This window comes from Pelodiscus sinensis, chromosome 17, assembly GCF_052426305.1.
Source record: "Pelodiscus sinensis isolate ZL-2025 chromosome 17, ASM5242630v1, whole genome shotgun sequence".
Lineage (NCBI taxonomy): Eukaryota > Metazoa > Chordata > Testudines > Trionychidae > Pelodiscus > Pelodiscus sinensis.
In genome coordinates this window covers 9278004-9295846 of record NC_143068.1, presented here as the reverse complement: position 1 = coordinate 9295846, position 17843 = coordinate 9278004, and the positions used below count along the sequence as shown (strand labels likewise).

At 41.7% G+C, this 17843-nt stretch overlaps 1 long non-coding RNA gene across 1 annotated transcript in view; it reads right to left on the bottom strand.

Moving 5' to 3' along the window:
* The window catches only part of LOC142818785 (uncharacterized), a 398291-nt gene that overhangs the window by 32632 nt on the left and 347816 nt on the right, over positions 1 to 17843 (bottom strand). The window contains exon 3 of the long non-coding RNA XR_016347004.1: positions 1748 to 1899. This is a non-coding gene — a long non-coding RNA (uncharacterized LOC142818785). The remainder of the gene's footprint in view (positions 1 to 1747; positions 1900 to 17843) is intronic.

Genomic DNA, 17843 nt, shown 5'->3' with positions numbered 1-17843 from the left:
TTTGCATGTCCAGTTGTGATGAAAATGTACTTGTGAACACAATTTGTGTAAGTGTAACACTGACAGGCAAAACAGACCTGGAAACCTGAAACTTAGTGAAATTTCAAAGATGTATAAAATCAATGTTCAGTTGCAAACTTTTGAAAGAACAGCCAAAATGTTTTGTTCAGAGTCATGAACATTTCAGAGTTAGGGACATCCTCCATTCCTGAGGTGTTCATAATTCTGAGGTTCTATTAAAATTAGAAGGTGTGTTTTGGAATAGATATAAGGGTGGATCCTACTACACTCTTTATATTAGCTATCCTCTAGTGGCTCACATCAAAATATTGCCTGTAAGAATTGCAGAATCAGGGCCAAAGAGAGCAGTTCTGTGTATACCTGGTTTGAAGTTTATCCCTTAGACAGGGTGGTCTTGTGGTTAAGGAACTATGTGGCAGTAAAGATAGAATCAGGGTTGAGTCCCAGCTTAACCACAAGTTTTCTGAGGAACTATGGAAAAATCACTTAATCTTTCTGGGCATGTCTACACAGCAGGGCTAAAGCCAGAATAAGCTATGCAATTTGAGCTACGTCACTTGCGTAGCTTAAGTTGAAATAGCTTATTTCGGCTTTTGGCGCTATCTACACAGCAGGAAGTCTGTGAAGGAGCACTCTTCCTTTGACTTCCTTTACTCCTTGAAAAATGATTGTTACAGGAGTCAGAGTAAGAAGTCCTCCGGCTCGACATTATTTTGACATTGTCAAAATAATTGCTTGTAGTGTAGTCACGGACTATGTTATTTCGGAATAACATCAGTTATTCTGAAATAACACTACTGTGTAGATGTATCCTCTGGGCAAAACTCCATTTGTAAAATATGGATAGAACTTTCCTATGTTGAAAGAATAAACTTATGAATGTTTACAAAGCTCTCAGATTCTATAGTGATGAGGCCTTCACACACAGACAAACCTCATGTAAAGTGAAGCTGTTTCTCAGTGTTGCACAGCAGGTCTTCAGAAATTGTTTTATGGAGAGAATTAATAAGCACTAAAACACAGAGCCCAGACAATCTTTACAGTAGATACACTTACCACAGGGAATACAGAAGAGGTGAGCATGATGATAGCCTAATCTTGTAAAGGGAATTTCATATGTAAATTAGATAATTTCCTTCAATGCACTTTTCTAGTGTGCAAACAAAAATACTGTATTCAGCATATGAATCTGAAACTAGCTTTTTGTTCTGTGTTGGCAGAAGTAGGATTTTATTCCTATTGTAATTATGTGATTCTGTGGAAGTATATCATTTTACAATTTTAAAAAGAAACAGATTAATATTTTAAGTACAGTAGATGCCATTATATCATGTGTAATGAAAAAAAAATCCAACATCCAGAGAGGAAATAATATATACTAACATCAACATGCTCCCTAATTCTCTAGGATTTATGTTTACCACTGTTCGCCTCTAGACTGATTTCCCTATATTATGTGTACAGTTGTTTGATTTCAATTTATAACTAACTTGATTCTTACTATTGCATGATGTGAGTCTGATAATCCACAAAAATTTCACCTTGCAGAATAAAACAAGCAGAAGTCTGTCTCTAGTGAAGGCATTGTTTTACAAAAACGATTGAAGTACATATTTATTTAGTCTTTGACTTTCATGTCAGATTTGTCATTTTCCTCAAATTTTTAGTTAAACTAAGGTTCTGTATTTTGTTTTTGTTACCACTAATGCCCGGAGGTTCAATGTACCTTATAAAATAAAGCTATCGTTTATTTGCTCCATAGATCATGCATGATAATAATCACTCTGGAATCTGAGCTGGGTTGTGATGTCTGGCTTTGTTGGTGATGATGTATGAAGTGCACAGCAAGAAGCTTGATTTTCATATTCTGGAATAAACCTGAAATATAGAGAGAAGCAAAATTTGAATTAAATTATGGAAACATGACAAAGTAGTCATACGGAGAGTTATATACTGCATATATGTGCAGTATGCAATGACAGTAGTATCTTTTTCACCCAACGGACATTTGGAAATTATATACAGCATATTGTATACATACTGATATCCACATACATTGTACACAAGTGTTAAGCAATTATTTCCCTTCAGCTCTTTCCTCTGTAGATTTGGTTGGTGCAAATTCTTAACTCGCGTACACATGTATGTGTATTATACAAAGGCTGAGAGCAAAGGTAAGAATTTGTTGACCAATGGTTGAATTGGGGAAACAAATCCTTGCCCCATTGGTTTCAGTGGGGCAAGGATTTCACCCATATTGGAGAGCACAGCTTTAGAAGTTCTGCACCTAGCTTGGTCATCAGCCTACTCTGTGATGTTGCAAGCCTCACCTTCATTAATGTTTGCAAAGCACTCAGCTTTTACATTGATGGGGCCATCAAAGCAGATTGATAAACCGCATGTAAGTTAGGAACCTCATGTAAGTGAGGTGCAGATGATTCTCAGTGTCACTTTTTTATTGACTGAATTAATAAGCACTGAAATGCAGATTGCCCCTGGAGAATCTCTGCAATAATTAAGGATTTCAGGTCTTATCCTGACCACATGAAAAATGTAGTAATAGTAAGTGTAAGGAGACTCTAATTTTGAAAAGGGAATTTCATTTGTAAATTAGATCATTCCCCACAATCCACTTTCTTTGTACAAACAAAAAGGTACAAAGGGATGCGTTTTCAAAAGGACTAAGACCCAGCTCTCATGTCTGAAGTTGTGAAATTATTGGTTCAAATCTGAATGTTTCCATCTTTTGCTACCCAATTTCCCTCATGCTATTTTACATTCTGTAGCAGTGGTGGGCAACCTGCGGCTTGCAGGCCACACGTGACCCTGCAGGGTTATCTGCTGGTGGGTGGCGAGACAGTTTGTTTACACTGAGTGTCCACAGGCACAGCTCCCCACAATCTCCAGTGGCCATGTTTCAGCAATGCACTAGAACCTCAGACCAGAGAGACATAAAGTAGGCTGTTCCCTAAAACAGAGAGGCACAACTCACCTCACCTTACTGCAGGCTGGCTGGCTGCTGAAAGACAGCTACATGGACAAGCTCACATGCATCCTCATGGAGCCTCCTCACTGCCAGCATGACCAAGAACACCTCTCCCCCCAAATGTAAAGTGACAACTTGCAATTTTAACACAGTTTTCAATGCACCACAAATACCCATTTCTAGAAATAGGTCTGAGTTCTTAAGCCATTGGCATGATCCCGCATTAGTTGTGTTGACTCAAATGGCATGCTTACACTTTATGAAACGAACAAGATACAGGTCCACAGGGATTCACACACATGTTCCCATTTCTCTGTGACTCATCTTGAAGTTTTTGTGTTTTTCCCTTGACTCCACTGTACCTGGTGCCCGTAATAAGCTATTGAAGTAGCTGTAGGACAAAAATAAGCCATCTGACAGAAAATATCTTAATTTTTAGATTTTAGTTGGTTTCCAAAGCAGCGATGAGTGAACCAGGAAGGTGTGGAGCCTTGGTTTAGAGAAACATCCTATAGTTCATATGCCCATCTGAAACCATGTTGGTCAAACACTGAGATTCGTCTCACCCACCTACACAACACGGCCTTAGGAAAAAACTGCAGGGAGGAACCAGTGAGAGACTCCAGCCAGTCGGAGCAGTTGCAGAGCAGCCTTAGGACATTATGACATTCAGAGCATTTTCTGTAGTTTAGATTAGACTTTCTGTGTCCTGTGCAGATTGGCTGTTTGCTCCAACCCTCTCCCTCCCTCCTAGTTTCTTCACTTCAGCTACACTCACTCCATTCCTGGCCTTTTAATCCTATTCTCCAACCCTGTCTCTCTCTTCCGTCCCTTTTTCCATTTCAGTGACCTTGTCATAACTAAACCCACCCTCCCCAAAACTTTGAAACTATAGTCATGTTTACCACCCTCACATTGTTCACACTTCCTGTGTGTTCCATCCTTTCCCCCAACCTGTGTCAGTCTTGTCTAGTTTAGACTGTAAACTCTTTGGGGTGGGGTCTGACTGTTACTCTATACAGTGCCTGATTGGTCCTTGAGCACTAACATAATAAACATGATTAATAATAATAGTTATGAGAATAGGCTGTCTTACAGATTTCCAACACTCTCCGTATAGTCAGGAATCCAGTAAGTAGCTTTTCTCATAGAATCATAGAATTGGAAGAGACCTTGAGAGGTCATTGAGTCCAGTCCCCTGCCCTCATGGCAGGATCAAGAACCATCTAGATCATCCTTGACAGGTGTCTGTCTAACCTGCTCTTAAATATCTCCAGGGATGGAGATCCCACAACCTGCCTAGGCAATTTATGCCAGTATTTAACTACCCTGACAATTAGGAAGTTTTTCCTAATGTCTAACCTAAACTTCCTTGATGCAGTTTAAGCCCATTGCTTCTTGTCCTATCATCAGAGGCCAAGGAGAGCAATTTTTCTCCCTCCTCGTGACACCCTTTTAGATACTTGAAAACCGCTAACATGTCCCCTCTTAGTCTTCTCTTTTCTAAACTAGACAAGTCCAATTCTTTCCATCTTCCCTCATAGCTCATGTTTTCTAGACTTTTAATCATTCTTGTTGCTATTCTCTGGACCTTCTCTAATTTTTCCCCATCTTTCTTCAATGTGGTACCCAGAATTGGACTCAATACCATAGAACCATAGAGCTGGAAAAGACCTCAGAAGGTCATCAAGTCCAGCCCCCTGCCCAAGGCAGGACCAATCCCAATTGAGGCCTAATCAGTGCAGAGTAGAGTGGAAGAATGACTTCTCATGTCTTGCTCACAACACTCCTGTTAATGCATCCCAGAATCGTGTTTGCTTGTTTTGCAACAGCATCACACTGTTGACTCATGCTTAACATGTTAAACTCATGGTAAAAAAATAAGTCTAATGTTTGGCCCTGGCTGCAACTTGAAGGGCAGAGGCATGTGCACACACATGCATGGCACACACTCAAACACACATTCATGTGCACATTAACAGTATATTCTCCAGGTTATTAGGAACCTTTAGAATTACTCTGGCTTGGTTCATGTTTTGGGAAATGGTTTTCATTTTGATCAAACTGATTTGCTCATTGGATTGAAATGCATTTAAGATGGAATCACCCCTAGTGTAACAGCTTCAGCTGGAGTTTACAGTCCTGCTGAGTATAACTAGAGATACTTAGCCTTGTATAAAGGAAGAATCTGGCTCTATTGAAAGAAGAAATTGCTCAGTGGAAGTATCATTTATTAGAAAGCATCAGTGTGTCTTTCAACCACTCTTTTAGGTAGCGTAGCTTGAGGAGTTAAAAATCAGTTTTCTGATTATTTCTTGGATGGTAAACTTGAAAAAGTAGAAAGCAGGGCATTCCCAGGAACTTAGTGATGAAGGGCCTGATTTGGGAAAACATTTAAGTATATTCTTAATTGCTTCACTGAATCAGTACATTAAAGAGTAAGAACCAAAAGCAACATACTTTCTGCACCAAAAATGGAAGGATATCAAAATCTTTTAATTTTACCTAGCAACCAAAGGTGGAATCCTGTCTTCATTGAAGTCAATGGCAAAACTTCCATTTACGCCTAAGAGACTAAAAAGCGATTAACTCAGTTTTAATTTGGGCCCCAAATTGTAAATTCATTGTTGCGGTTGGACCAGAAGGCATCTATGGAGATGTACTAAATTCATTGTGGCTCCCTGTATTTGAAAGAATCCATCCACATGGATCAGCCTGAAGAATCAGGGCCACATATCTGGTTTCCGAAGAGATTTTACATATCTGCACAGAAAACTTTCAATTAATTTTAAACTTGACGAGTAACAAAAATCATATCAACATATTCCACTCACCAGAGAAACCACAAAGAAATATCACTGTTATCTGAGGGTATGTCTAGACTACATGCCTCCGCCGACAGAGGCATGTAAATTAGACATACTGACATAGTCAATGAAGCGGGGATTTAAATATCTCCTGCTTCATTAGAATAAAAATGGCTGCCGTGTTGTGCTGGCTCAGCTGTTTGTCGGCACAAAGCGGCAGTCAAGACGGAGATCGGTCACCAAGTAAAGCCTTTGTCGACCAATCCTGTAAACCTTGTTTCATGAGGCATAAGGGATCGGTCGACAAAGGCTTTCCTTGGCGACCGATCCCCGTCTTGACTTCCACTTTGTGCCGACAAACAGCTGAGCCGGCACAACGCGGTGGTCATTTTTATTCTAATGAAACAGGGGATATTTAAATCCCCGCTTCATTGACTATGTTGGTATGTCTAATTTACATGCCTCTGTCGGCAGAGGCATGTAGTCTAGACATACCCTCAGACTCATCTGAGAATCATTTTGAGTCAGGATGGAAATTCACAGTTTATTATTTTCATTATGTTCTATGACATTCATCTCATGTATCTTTCTTTGTAGTGACAATTAACAAGTTATATCCCTTCTACAGAAACAGCTGTGGTGGCATGTTATCATTAAAAAGCTTAAATGTGCAACAATTTGAAATTCTGTTGATTGTTTATTAATATTAATTTACAATAGTTTCTGTTTAATTTATCATTCTTATTCTAGAAAACTAAACATACAACTTAATAAATATCTTTCAAAGCTGATTTATTCTTATTAACATTACCATTCACACTCAGAATTATAGAGGATATTCTGTTACTTGCTTATATATACAGATTGAACCTCTCTAGTCCAGCACCCTTGGGACCTGACCCGTGCTGAACCAGAGAATTTGCTGAATCACGGGAGGTCAATATTGTTTAGCAGCATTACCAACACTTTCAATACTTAATGGGCTCTTAGAAGACAGTTGGGGTCAATTAGAGTTAAATATCAGCACAGAACACTGAGAGCCAGAACTGTAAACTGTAAACAAACTTTTTGGGACCACGGGAAACTTGGCCACACTTGTGATAAGTGGACATCTGGCTAACTAAAATTATGCCAGACCACAGAGGTCAGACCAGACAGTGCCAGACTAGAGAGGTTCAACCTATACTATATCACAGTTTGTATTTCCCAGGAAAGGGCAAGATTCTTCTGAGGCTTTTATAAACCAAAACAAACAAACTAAATAATTGGAACATGAACTTGAGGTGACAATGCACTTTTGACCTTGTTCATATATGCCAGGGTGCCGTGAAAATTCCACAAACTGGTAAATTCTACATTACTCTGCTATTATCCACTACAGCTGACTTAAGATTGAGGTCACATGATCAAACCTCCTAACACTGTATGACACATTGACTTTAACTGCAGGATGTTAATCAATAAAGGCATATAAATAAGCAAATTGTTACAATAAATAACAAGGACTCCTTTTGTACTTCTCCACTGCCTTTGAGATTTTTGGCTTGATTATTTTCTCACATAAAGCCTGATTCAATGTTCATTGAAGTTAACAGAAAAATTCTGATTGATTGAAATGGGTTTGAATCAGTTCCTCAGGGTTTGTCAAGACTATAAAAAATGACTGAGCTAATACGTGTTAGTTAATCTCCACTTTTTCCCTAATGCAGACACAGGCTAGCACCTTTCACTTTGTTTTAGATGGACCTTCACCTAATAAATTGAGGTATTAGGTGTTAATTTGCATCTTCACCAAAGAAAAGTTCAAGGTTAGGTCAAGGTTGGCTAAAGTAGGTTAGATCCTCCACCCTAACGTCAACCATTGTTCTCAAATTAGACAAGCTCTCTGAGGATCAGTGTGGTCCAGAGGACAGGTCCTGAACTAGAATTCTGAAAACCTGCATTCTGCACCTGACTTTGCCATATGTACCATGTGACTTTGGACAAGTCACTTTACCTTTCCGGGTCTCCTCCCCGCTGCATCTGTCTTTTCTATTTAGATTACAATTTCACAGGGGCAGGGACTGTTTCTTACTATGTGTTTGCACAGCACCTCGCACAATGGTACCATGATCCCACCAATAGTAGCCATGATCCCACCAGTGCCAACTTGTGACCAAAGAAGGGAGGCTAGGTAGCGTTACTTTATATGCATATATGTCACACAGGTTCAGTATTGTGTGCCTTTTTTAAAACAATGAGTCCAGAAAATTGTTTCACAACCACTCAAATTAACACACGCACCCTTCGATATAAAACAGTGCCCTGTCCAGATGTTCTGCCAGCCAACAATAGGAGCAAAATATTTACACTGCACTGAGCTGTGACTGAATTTGCTCAGATTAGACCCAGAGCTGAGTAAACTAGAAATGCCTGTAACAGAAGATTTCATTTTTATGGAGACATTCAGCTGTCTCTATATCTAATTTAAGGTCCAAACGTTCTAATTTCCCTATAAGAATGTGATCAAACACCAGCCTAATTTCTATTCTTTTTCCTCCTTGCAGAATTGAAATGTCATCATGTCTGATGAGAATTCATTATAAAGTTGACAATTTGAGATTTACCCCTTCCGTTTAGCAAGAGTCTGTAAAGCATCATTCCTTTCAGTCCCCACTGAGGCTACATCTAGACTGCAGGCTTTTTTCGGAAGAAGCTTTTCCAGAAGAGATCTTCCAAAAAAGACTTCTTCCAAAAGAGAGCGTCCACACTGCCAAAGCACATCAAAAAAGTGATCTGCTTTTTTGAAAAAGAACGTCCACACTGAATGGATACTGTCTCACATTTAAACTGTGATTCCTATGGATGGAGTGGCCACCATGGCACCTCTACTTTTTCCTATTTCCTCTTCTTTCGAAAGAACTCCCTCTTCCCCGTCCACACACAGCTTTTTCTGAAAGAGCTCTTTCGGAAAAAGGCTTCTTCCTTGTTGAAAGAGGGTTACCAATGCCAGAAAAACCTCTCTTTTCTTTCAAAAGAATGTGATTACAGTGTGGATTTAATTCAAGTTTTCTCAGAAAAATTGCCGTTTTTCTGAAAAAATTCTGTAGTGTAGATATACCCTGATTCTTATCCCAAAGCTGCTATGAAACCCCAAAATATCTGTTCCTCCTCTTACAATAAAAGGAATGAGAAAATCATCTTGACAGTGGAACGATATATGTAAAGAGTTAACACATTAGCCATTAGCTGAAAAATATGAACAATGCTAAAGGCAGAAGGGAAGAAAAAGACTGAGGCCTGGTCTACATTAAGGGGAATTCGAATCAAGATACTCAACTTCAGCTACATTAATTATGTAGGTGCAGGAGTACTGACCAAACACCTTTGAGTTTGATTTAGAGGGTCTCTACTAACCCTAACTCACCCCTCCCATAAAAATGGGAACATTTATATGTCTTTATAAGAAAATTAGTTTTCTGCTGTGTGATATTGCTTGAGTCTTGGTCTCTGTTCAGCCTGATTAAATATGCACCTTCTTAATCGCACATTAATCCCTGTAATGATTGCCACAAAATTACAATTCTTCTCACTTGGTCAGAGGCTACCTACCTGTGATCCATTTCCTATGCAGCTTGCCTTTGTTTGCAAGTACATTCTTATGGCTGTAAGAATACAATGGTAGGAAGGAAAAAAGGGAATACCTTCCCCTTAAAAAAAGCTGGTTGCCTTCCCTAACCAGTTCACTAAACTAGCAATTAATTGCCAGGCATGACACTTATTTTTAAGACAATGTGCTTTGTTTTTTTAAAATACCTAGCCTGGAAAGGGTTAAAGTAATTATCCCCGTGGATGTCCACAGAAGCAACACATCCCTGTCGTGTTCTATCAGAACTGCTGGGGCAATTTCAGCAATGACTTCATCTCACTGCATTGCAACACTGCACAGTGCCCAACTGCTGGAGTTTGCTAATTTGTGTGTTTTCACTCGAGGCCTGCTGATTCAATCATTTTAAAGATGCCCATTTCTTCCAAGCCAGGGATTTTATGACTCTAAGGATTAGAAGCTGCAATCCCAATAAACCCTGGAGCTGTATATATTCCGATTTTATGGTAAGCTTCACTAATAAACTGTTTAAAACATATGCTAATTGTGTTTATTGTATTCTTTAATTATCATATGTATCATTAAAGATGTACCATCCCATTTGGAATCTTAATACCTAATGTCTCCCCCCCATAACCAATATGCAGTACAGCATTACTTTAAAAAAAATAAGAAAGAGGAGGGAATAAGGAAGCCTGTTTTCAATTTTCATTGTTTATTTAAAGTAAATACTTTGAAATTCATTTAAAATCCCTCTCCTAAAAAAGGAAAGCAGAAAATAACATAAAACCTGACATTATACTTCTGTGCTTTTTATTCCTTAACTTATTTTTAACTTTGACACCATGTAATCTATTATACTGACTTTATCCCTCAGACTGTTTAAAATAATAATTTGTTTAGTCACGATGGGTTACAAATGTCCCATTTTAGCTATAGCATGCAAGATGACAATAATTCTCATCATGTATATATACACATGCATAAACCGTGTATGTAAGTGTATATATAAAAAATTCTGGCTCAGTTCTGTGCCAAGTATTTCACAATTAATTAAGAACCACAGCTTTTTTCCAAGGGAGGGATGCCAGTTGTCCTACTCATCTGAGCCATTTTTCTTGCTTGCTGTTAAAACTGTTCTTGACTCTTAATGTGATTTTATCCTGCCCCTTTAAAATGTGGTTTTCCTCATGTAATACAATGCTCATGTTTAAAACTTATGAGATATGCCATGGCCTGACTATGACATAACCACACCTCCCTTCTCTACTGATTGAAATTCCCTGCACTAATCTGACTATACATTTTTGCTTGGGAAAATGAATTTGAATTAACATTAGGGTATTTAGTTCACTGGCTAAAAACAAAACAAAATCCACTTTTCTTTGATTCCTGAAACTCAATCAAAAATTGTACAGGTTGAACCTCTCTAGTCCAGCATCTTTGGGACCGATTCTGAGTTTGGTCCTAAGATCAGTGGTTGGAATCTCTCTGAATTTCATGCAAGTCTGACACACTGGGTACGTCTACACTACAGCGCTAATTTGAACTAACTTAGTTCGAATTAGTTAATTCGAACTAAGCTAATTCGAACTAACGCGTCTAGAACTAAAAACTAGTTCGAATTAGCGTTTTGCTAATTCGAACTAGCATGTCCACATTAAGTGGACCCTGAACCAGGCTTAAGGATGGCCGGAAGCACTGCCGGCAGGACATCACAGGAGGACTTAGAGCGTGGAGATGCTGTCTCAGGCTAGCCGAGGGCTGCGCTTAAAGGGACCCGACCCCCATCCCGGACAGACAGTTCTCAGGGGTGCCCCGCTTGCAAACCAGTCCTGGCTTGGAGTGCCCGGAGTGCCCACACTGGGTACATCACAGCACTCGGCCATCAGACCAGCTGCACTTGCTGCAGGCTGCCATCTGGGGAGAGGGGGCAATTGGGGGGCTGCAGGAGAGCTTCCACCCCCAGAAGTCCAGTCCTCCCCATCGGGGGCTCGTACCCCATTCCTCCCTCACCTCCTTCCACTTACCCTTCCCTAGCCCCTTTTCTTGATGTACAAAATAAAGGACAATTGTGTTCAAAAATAGAATCTGTCTTTATTGAACAAAACTGGGGGAGACTGGGAAAAGGAGGTGGGAGAGGGGAAGAGAGAGGCTGGGAGAGGGGAGGGCAACTACAATGATCAGGGGTTGGGAACAGGTCCCATATGAAGAGAGGCTAAAGAGACTGGGAATTTTCAGCTTAGAAAAGAGGAGACGGAGGGGGGGACAGGATAGAGGTCTCTAAAAGCAGGAGTTGGGTGGAGAGGGTGCATACAGAAAAGTTCTTCATTAGTTCCCATAAAGAAGGACTAGAGGACACCAAAGGAAAGGAATAGGTAGCAGGCTTCAAACTAGTAACAGAAAGTTGTTCTTCACAAAGCAAAGAGTCAACCTGTGGAACTCCTTGCTGCAGGAGGCTGTGAAGGCTAGAACTAGAACAGAGTTTAAAGGGAAGTGAGATCAAGTCATGGAGGTTAGGTCCATGGAGTGCTATTAGCCAGGGGGTAGGAGTGGTGTCCCTGCCCAAGGTTTGTGGAAGGCTGGAGAGGGATGGCACGAGACAAATGGCTTGGTCACTGTCTTTGGTCCATCCCCTCCAGGGTCCCTAGGATTGGCCTCTGTCGGCAGACAGGCTACTGGGCTAGATGGCCTTTGGTCTGACCCAGGACGGCCATTGTAAGCTCAGGGCTCAGGGTCGGGGGTCTCAGTGGACCCCCTTGATTTTCATGCACACCTGCTCCTGGGTGGCCAGGCTGGCAGCTCTCCTGCCCTAGACGGCCACTTTCCTGTGCCTAGTGCGGAGATCGTGGACGAGGTCCACGATGTCCGCACTAGCCCAGGCGGGTGCCCGCCTCTTGCGGTCCCGGGCAAGCTCCCGGGAGCCGCCAGCCTGGTCCCGGGAAGAGGGAGAGGGCTGGGGGGGCATCGGGTGGGTGGCTCGAGCCGTGCCAGGTGCAGGGTCTGCTGGCTGGGTGCTGGCAGGCTTGCACCTGGCACGGGCACCATAGCCAGCCTGTGCCCCTTTAAGGGGTCCAGGGCCGGGAGGGGGGCTGACGAGTTTCCCTGGTGTTGGCCAGAGTGGCCACCAGGGAAAGCTGGGGAGGGCTAGCCTCCCACTAGTTCGAATTAAGGGGCTACACACCCCTTAATTCGAACTAGCTAGTTCGAACTAGGCTTAATCCTTGTAAAATGAGGTTTTCCTAGTTCGAACTAAGCGCTCCGCTAGTTTGAATTAAGTTCGAACTAGCGGAGCGCTAGTGTAGCGCCTATGAAAGTTAGTTCGAACTAACTCTGTAGTGTAGACATACCCTCAGTTTTTTAATGTACCAAGTAAGGGTAGAAGAGGATTTTTAGGTGTGTCTCCTCCCCCCCTTATAAATAGCAGAATAGAAAATTCTAAACAGATATGAACATTTTTCTCCCAAATGTTTCCCAGATATTTGCAGTAAATACAAACAGGTTGAATCTCTCTAGTCCAACATCCTCGGAACCTGACCTGTGCCAAACCAGAGAATTTGCCAAACCATGGGAAGACGATATCATCTAGTAACATTACCAACATTTCCACTGCTTACTGGGCTCTTAGAAGACATTTAGGCGTCAATTAGCGCTAAATAACAGCACAAAACACTGAGCGCCAGGACTGGTGTCTGTAAACAAACTTTATGGGACCGCAGAAAACTTGTCCACACCCATGCTAAGTGAACATCTGGCTAACTAAAATCATGCTGGACCATGTATTTTGCCAGAGCAAAGCCTCAGAGGCGAGGCACTCCGCTGCCGCCGCTGCCGCTTTACTCCCGGTGCCTCTGGTCTGCTGGGGACCGTCGCCAGCAGACCAGGGACACCCGGAGCAAAGCCGGGGAGGCGAGGGGTCCCACGCCGTCGCTGCCGCTTTGCTCCCCGTGTCCCTGGTCTGCTGGGGGGGGGGGGGTAGCAGCTAGTGCCCCCCCCCCCAGCAGACCAGGGACACGGGGAGCAAAGCCCCGGGCCTGTGGTACAGCAGGTGGGGCGCTGCCGGTTGGTCCCGCAGCACCGCTCCTTGGCGCTACTGGACCAACCCGGCAGCACCCCAGCTGCTCTGCCCCAGGCGTCCCCAGGTCAGCCACTGCTGGTCAGATTCAGCAGCGGCTGAATCAGGACACCTGGGGCAGAGCAGCTGGGGTGCTGCTGGGTTGGTCCAGTAGCGCTGAGGAGCGGCGGCGCTACTGGACCAACCCAGCAGCCCCCCAGCTGCTCTGCCCCAGACATCCCCAGGTCAGCCGCTGCTGAAACTGACCAGTGGCTGACTACAGGAAGCCCCTGCCCCGGGCTTCCTGGAATCAGCCGCTGATCAGTTTCAGCAGCAGCTGACTTGGGGATGCCTGGGGTTCTTAAGCTGAATCTGTATGTAAGTCAGAACTGGCATCCAGATTCAGCCGCTGTTGAAACTGATCAGTTTCAGCAGCGGCTGAATCTGGACGCCAGTTCCGACTTACATACAGATTCAACTTAAGAACAAACCTACAGTCTCTATCTTGTACGTAACCCGGGGACTGCCTGTACTGTAATGTTTTAGATTTTTTAAGCTTTTTTTACCCTTTTTGCTCAGTTCAGATGCTGCCGCTGTTACCTTGTGACTCATTTTTTGCCGAAGCTCACTCACTAGGCTCTTGCCATTTTGATGCTGGACTATCAGGAGTGCTGGACTATTGGATGCTGGACTATTGGAGTTTTACTGTAAATTTGAAATAACAGACGGCTTATTCCGACTTCTGTAAACCTCATTCCACAAGCAATAGCGCCTATTCCAAAATAGCTATTTTGGAATAGCAGTAGTGTGGATGCTCCACTACTACTATTTCAAAATAGCTCCTCCCCAGGACCATTTAATGTAATTACTCCCCAGTGCCTGCTGGGTTCTAAATCAAGCTAGCATGTGCACATTAGGGAAGCCTGCCTCAGATCAATTTTGAGGCTTCTCTGTAGTGTAGACATGCTATTTCAAAATAAGCTATTTCAGAGTATTTCTTCCGGAATAGCTTATTCCGAAATAAGTGTGCAGTGTAGATGTATCTGCGGTGTTTAATATAATGACATCTCAATTCTGTTAGATATCACTATGGTAATATATATGTTAATACTGTTGGGCCCACTCAATTAGAGTGGAAAAAATATAATTTTGGGTGTTATAATAATGTTTACTGCATCCCTGTCCTATATATGCACAAAGAACCTAATCTGTGGTCATATTCTAATGTTAGGGACCCTTGGCATAAATACGGAGTATCCTCTTTAACTATCATGGAGTTAATCTAGATTTACATCTGGATCAGTGAGATCATAGTCTGGCCCTCACTTTTGTAGTTTTGCCTACATGATACCTGAGTATTTAAAACATGGTTATTCTAAAATTCTGCAATCTGGTTTGCTTGTGTTTGCTAAGCTATATAAAGTAAATAAATGCTATATTTGAACCTACAATAGCAAAGTCTGGATTAGTTAAAATAAAGACAAATATATATGTAAAGCACAGCCACATACTTTCAGTCTGCATAACGTTAAGTTTTGATTAAGGAAAATAAACCCAGAAGAAAAATGAAGACTCCATGAAAGAATATAGCGGGTGTGTTTGTGTCTGTGTCCTTTTTTAAAGGCTGCCCCAACTCTGAGAACAAAATGGCAGCTGTCATTGCATGCAGACAGAGTTCATAAACATTTAAAGGTGCAGTACACAGGAAACAATGACATCATAGTTTTCATGGCTACATATAACACAGAAGATACAATTCTGGTCCCAGTGATGTCAGAGGGAGTTTTGCCATTGATTCAATGGTGTTAGAATTTAATTCAGAGCATCTGCCTTTCCTGCTGTTCTGACCTTACAAGAGCGTGCTGGGAGGGATTCAGGAATACACTGAAACACTGCACAACATTATGGTCACTATTTCCAAGCAGTCCAGTTATATTTAACCTTTGGACCAGATCCTACACTCAACTTAGGACTAAGCCAAGAATTGCTTCTCCCTGTGTGAGTTCCAGAACCACCTGCTCCAAGAAACAGTCATTTAAGGTATCAAGAAATTTTATTTCTGCATCCCGTCCTGAGGTGATGTGTACACAGTCAATATGGGGATAGTTGAAATCCCCCAGGATTATTGAGTTTTTTTTATTTTGATAGCCTCTCTAATCTCCTTTAGCATTTCATAGTCACTGTCACAATCCTGGCCAGGTGATCGATAATATATCCCTACTACTATATTCTGATTATTAGAGCATTGAATTACTGCTCATAGAGATTCTATGGAAGATTTTGTTTCTTTTAAGATTTTTACTTCATTTGAGTCTACATTTTCTTTCACATATATTGCCACTCCCTTACCAGCACAACTTGTTCTGTCCTTCTGATATATTTTGTACCCCGGTATGACTGGGTCTTACTGATTGTCCTCATTCCACCAAGTTTCAGTGATGCCTATTATATCAATATCCTTCTTTAATACAAGGCACTCTAGTTCACCCATCTCGTTATTTAGACTTCTAGCATTTGTATATAAGCCCTTTAAAAATTTGCCACTATTTATCTATCTGCCATTTCCTGATATGTTAGACTCCTTTTCATTTGATTGTTTCTCATCTGATCTTACCCATACATTATCATCTTCTATCCTCTCCTCTTTACCAGAACACAGAGAATCTCAATTAATAGACACTTCCCTAAGAGATGTATCTCTCCGATCCATGTGCTCCTCCCCACCCATTGGCTTTCCCCCAGATTCACACTGGATTCACTGAACCCACTGCAGTTTGTCACTGAAGAAGGTCTGCTGCTGTTTTCCAGAGAGCACTGGATTCTTGACTACAGCAGCAGTGCACTTCTTTGCCAGTGACTATGCCTATGGACTTTTCGCTGACTGGGTGAACACAGCTGTGATCTACAATGCAAGTTTGCCCTTCATGGAGCCACTTTGCACAGCCGCTAATAAATTAGAGCATCACCCTCTTTCCTGATTATATTAATGGATTTTATGCTATTTTTATAATGATGCTGTTTTCAAATATGAATACATTTGAATATCAGACTCTAGTACCCAAATATAAATGTCAGGACCTCTGCACATCTCTGGCATGTAGGAACTAATTTAATCAGGGCAGCACAGTGATTTCAGTGCAGACAATTATTTTGTTAGAGTGGAAGGGTTATAAGGAGAGCGTTCTGTAAAGGGAGAGCAGTTATGTACTGCTTAGGGTCATGTTTTGTAAAATACAATCACAACAACCAAAGCAGCATATGAACAAAAACGTCAGTCTTCCTCTGCGTGCATAGTTACCGCTAATCTGAATGATGTGTGTACAATCACCTGGTTTGTGGATGCAGATGTGGTAAATGCACATGCAAAACCAAGGGCATTTGGGCTTATGGATCTTGCACCTCCTTTATTGAGCCATGTCTTCATTTGCCACTCCAGAGATCAATCTTTTGGCATTTGATTTTGTGAGTCTAGTTAAGATCCACTAAATTGAACCCTGAGAGTGGCTGGTCAGCGCTGGTACTCCTCACAGAGGACAGGAGTAAGGGGAGCCAATGGGAGTGCTTAATCCTATTGGCCTTCCTCTGTGAAGATGGCATCAAACTTGGCTTAAGGAAAGCCAACTCCAGCTACTTATTTTATGTAGTTGGAGTTGCGTACCTTAACCCAATCTTCCTAGTCTAGTGTATGCTATTTTGCTTTGAAGTTGTTATGCTTCCTCCCTTCCACATGTCACACTTTAAAGCTTTCAAACAAGATGTTGGCAGCATAGGGTACATTTTTTAAAAAGGAATAGCTCTGTTAGATACTCAGAGTAGACCACTCTGGGCCATCCACCAGAAGGAGACATGTTTACCCAATCTTACCCAATGTCTTACAGACTGCTCAACAGTAAAAGCTCAGCCTGAGTGTGTGAGGCCTAGAAAAGTTCCATGAAAGCCATCCCTCATATTGAAACCCTGCAATAGGTCATCAGCGGTAATAGAACCCAGAATTATCAGCGCCAAAAACCATAAGCATCTACCAGTTGAATTAAAGGAGTAACTAGATCCAGATGGGACATTTTAATTGTATGACAAATAAAATGCTGAAAACTGACTTTTATTCTCCAGTTAGCCCAATAACTTTTGCATGTGAACTTTGATGGATTTAAACATAATTAAGCCACAAAAACATTTTTTCTCTCATTCCTACTTTCATGCTTTCAATAAATTGTTTTTTATAATCTCCTCGTTTATTTGTGGCTAAATAAAATACAGGCAGTCCCCGAGTTACGTGGATCCGACTTACGTCGGATCCGCAGTTACGAACGGGGTACCTCTCCCTGGTCTCCAGCAGACCAGGGAGAGGAAGCAAAGCGGCGGAACACGTGGGCAGCGGACAGGGCTGTC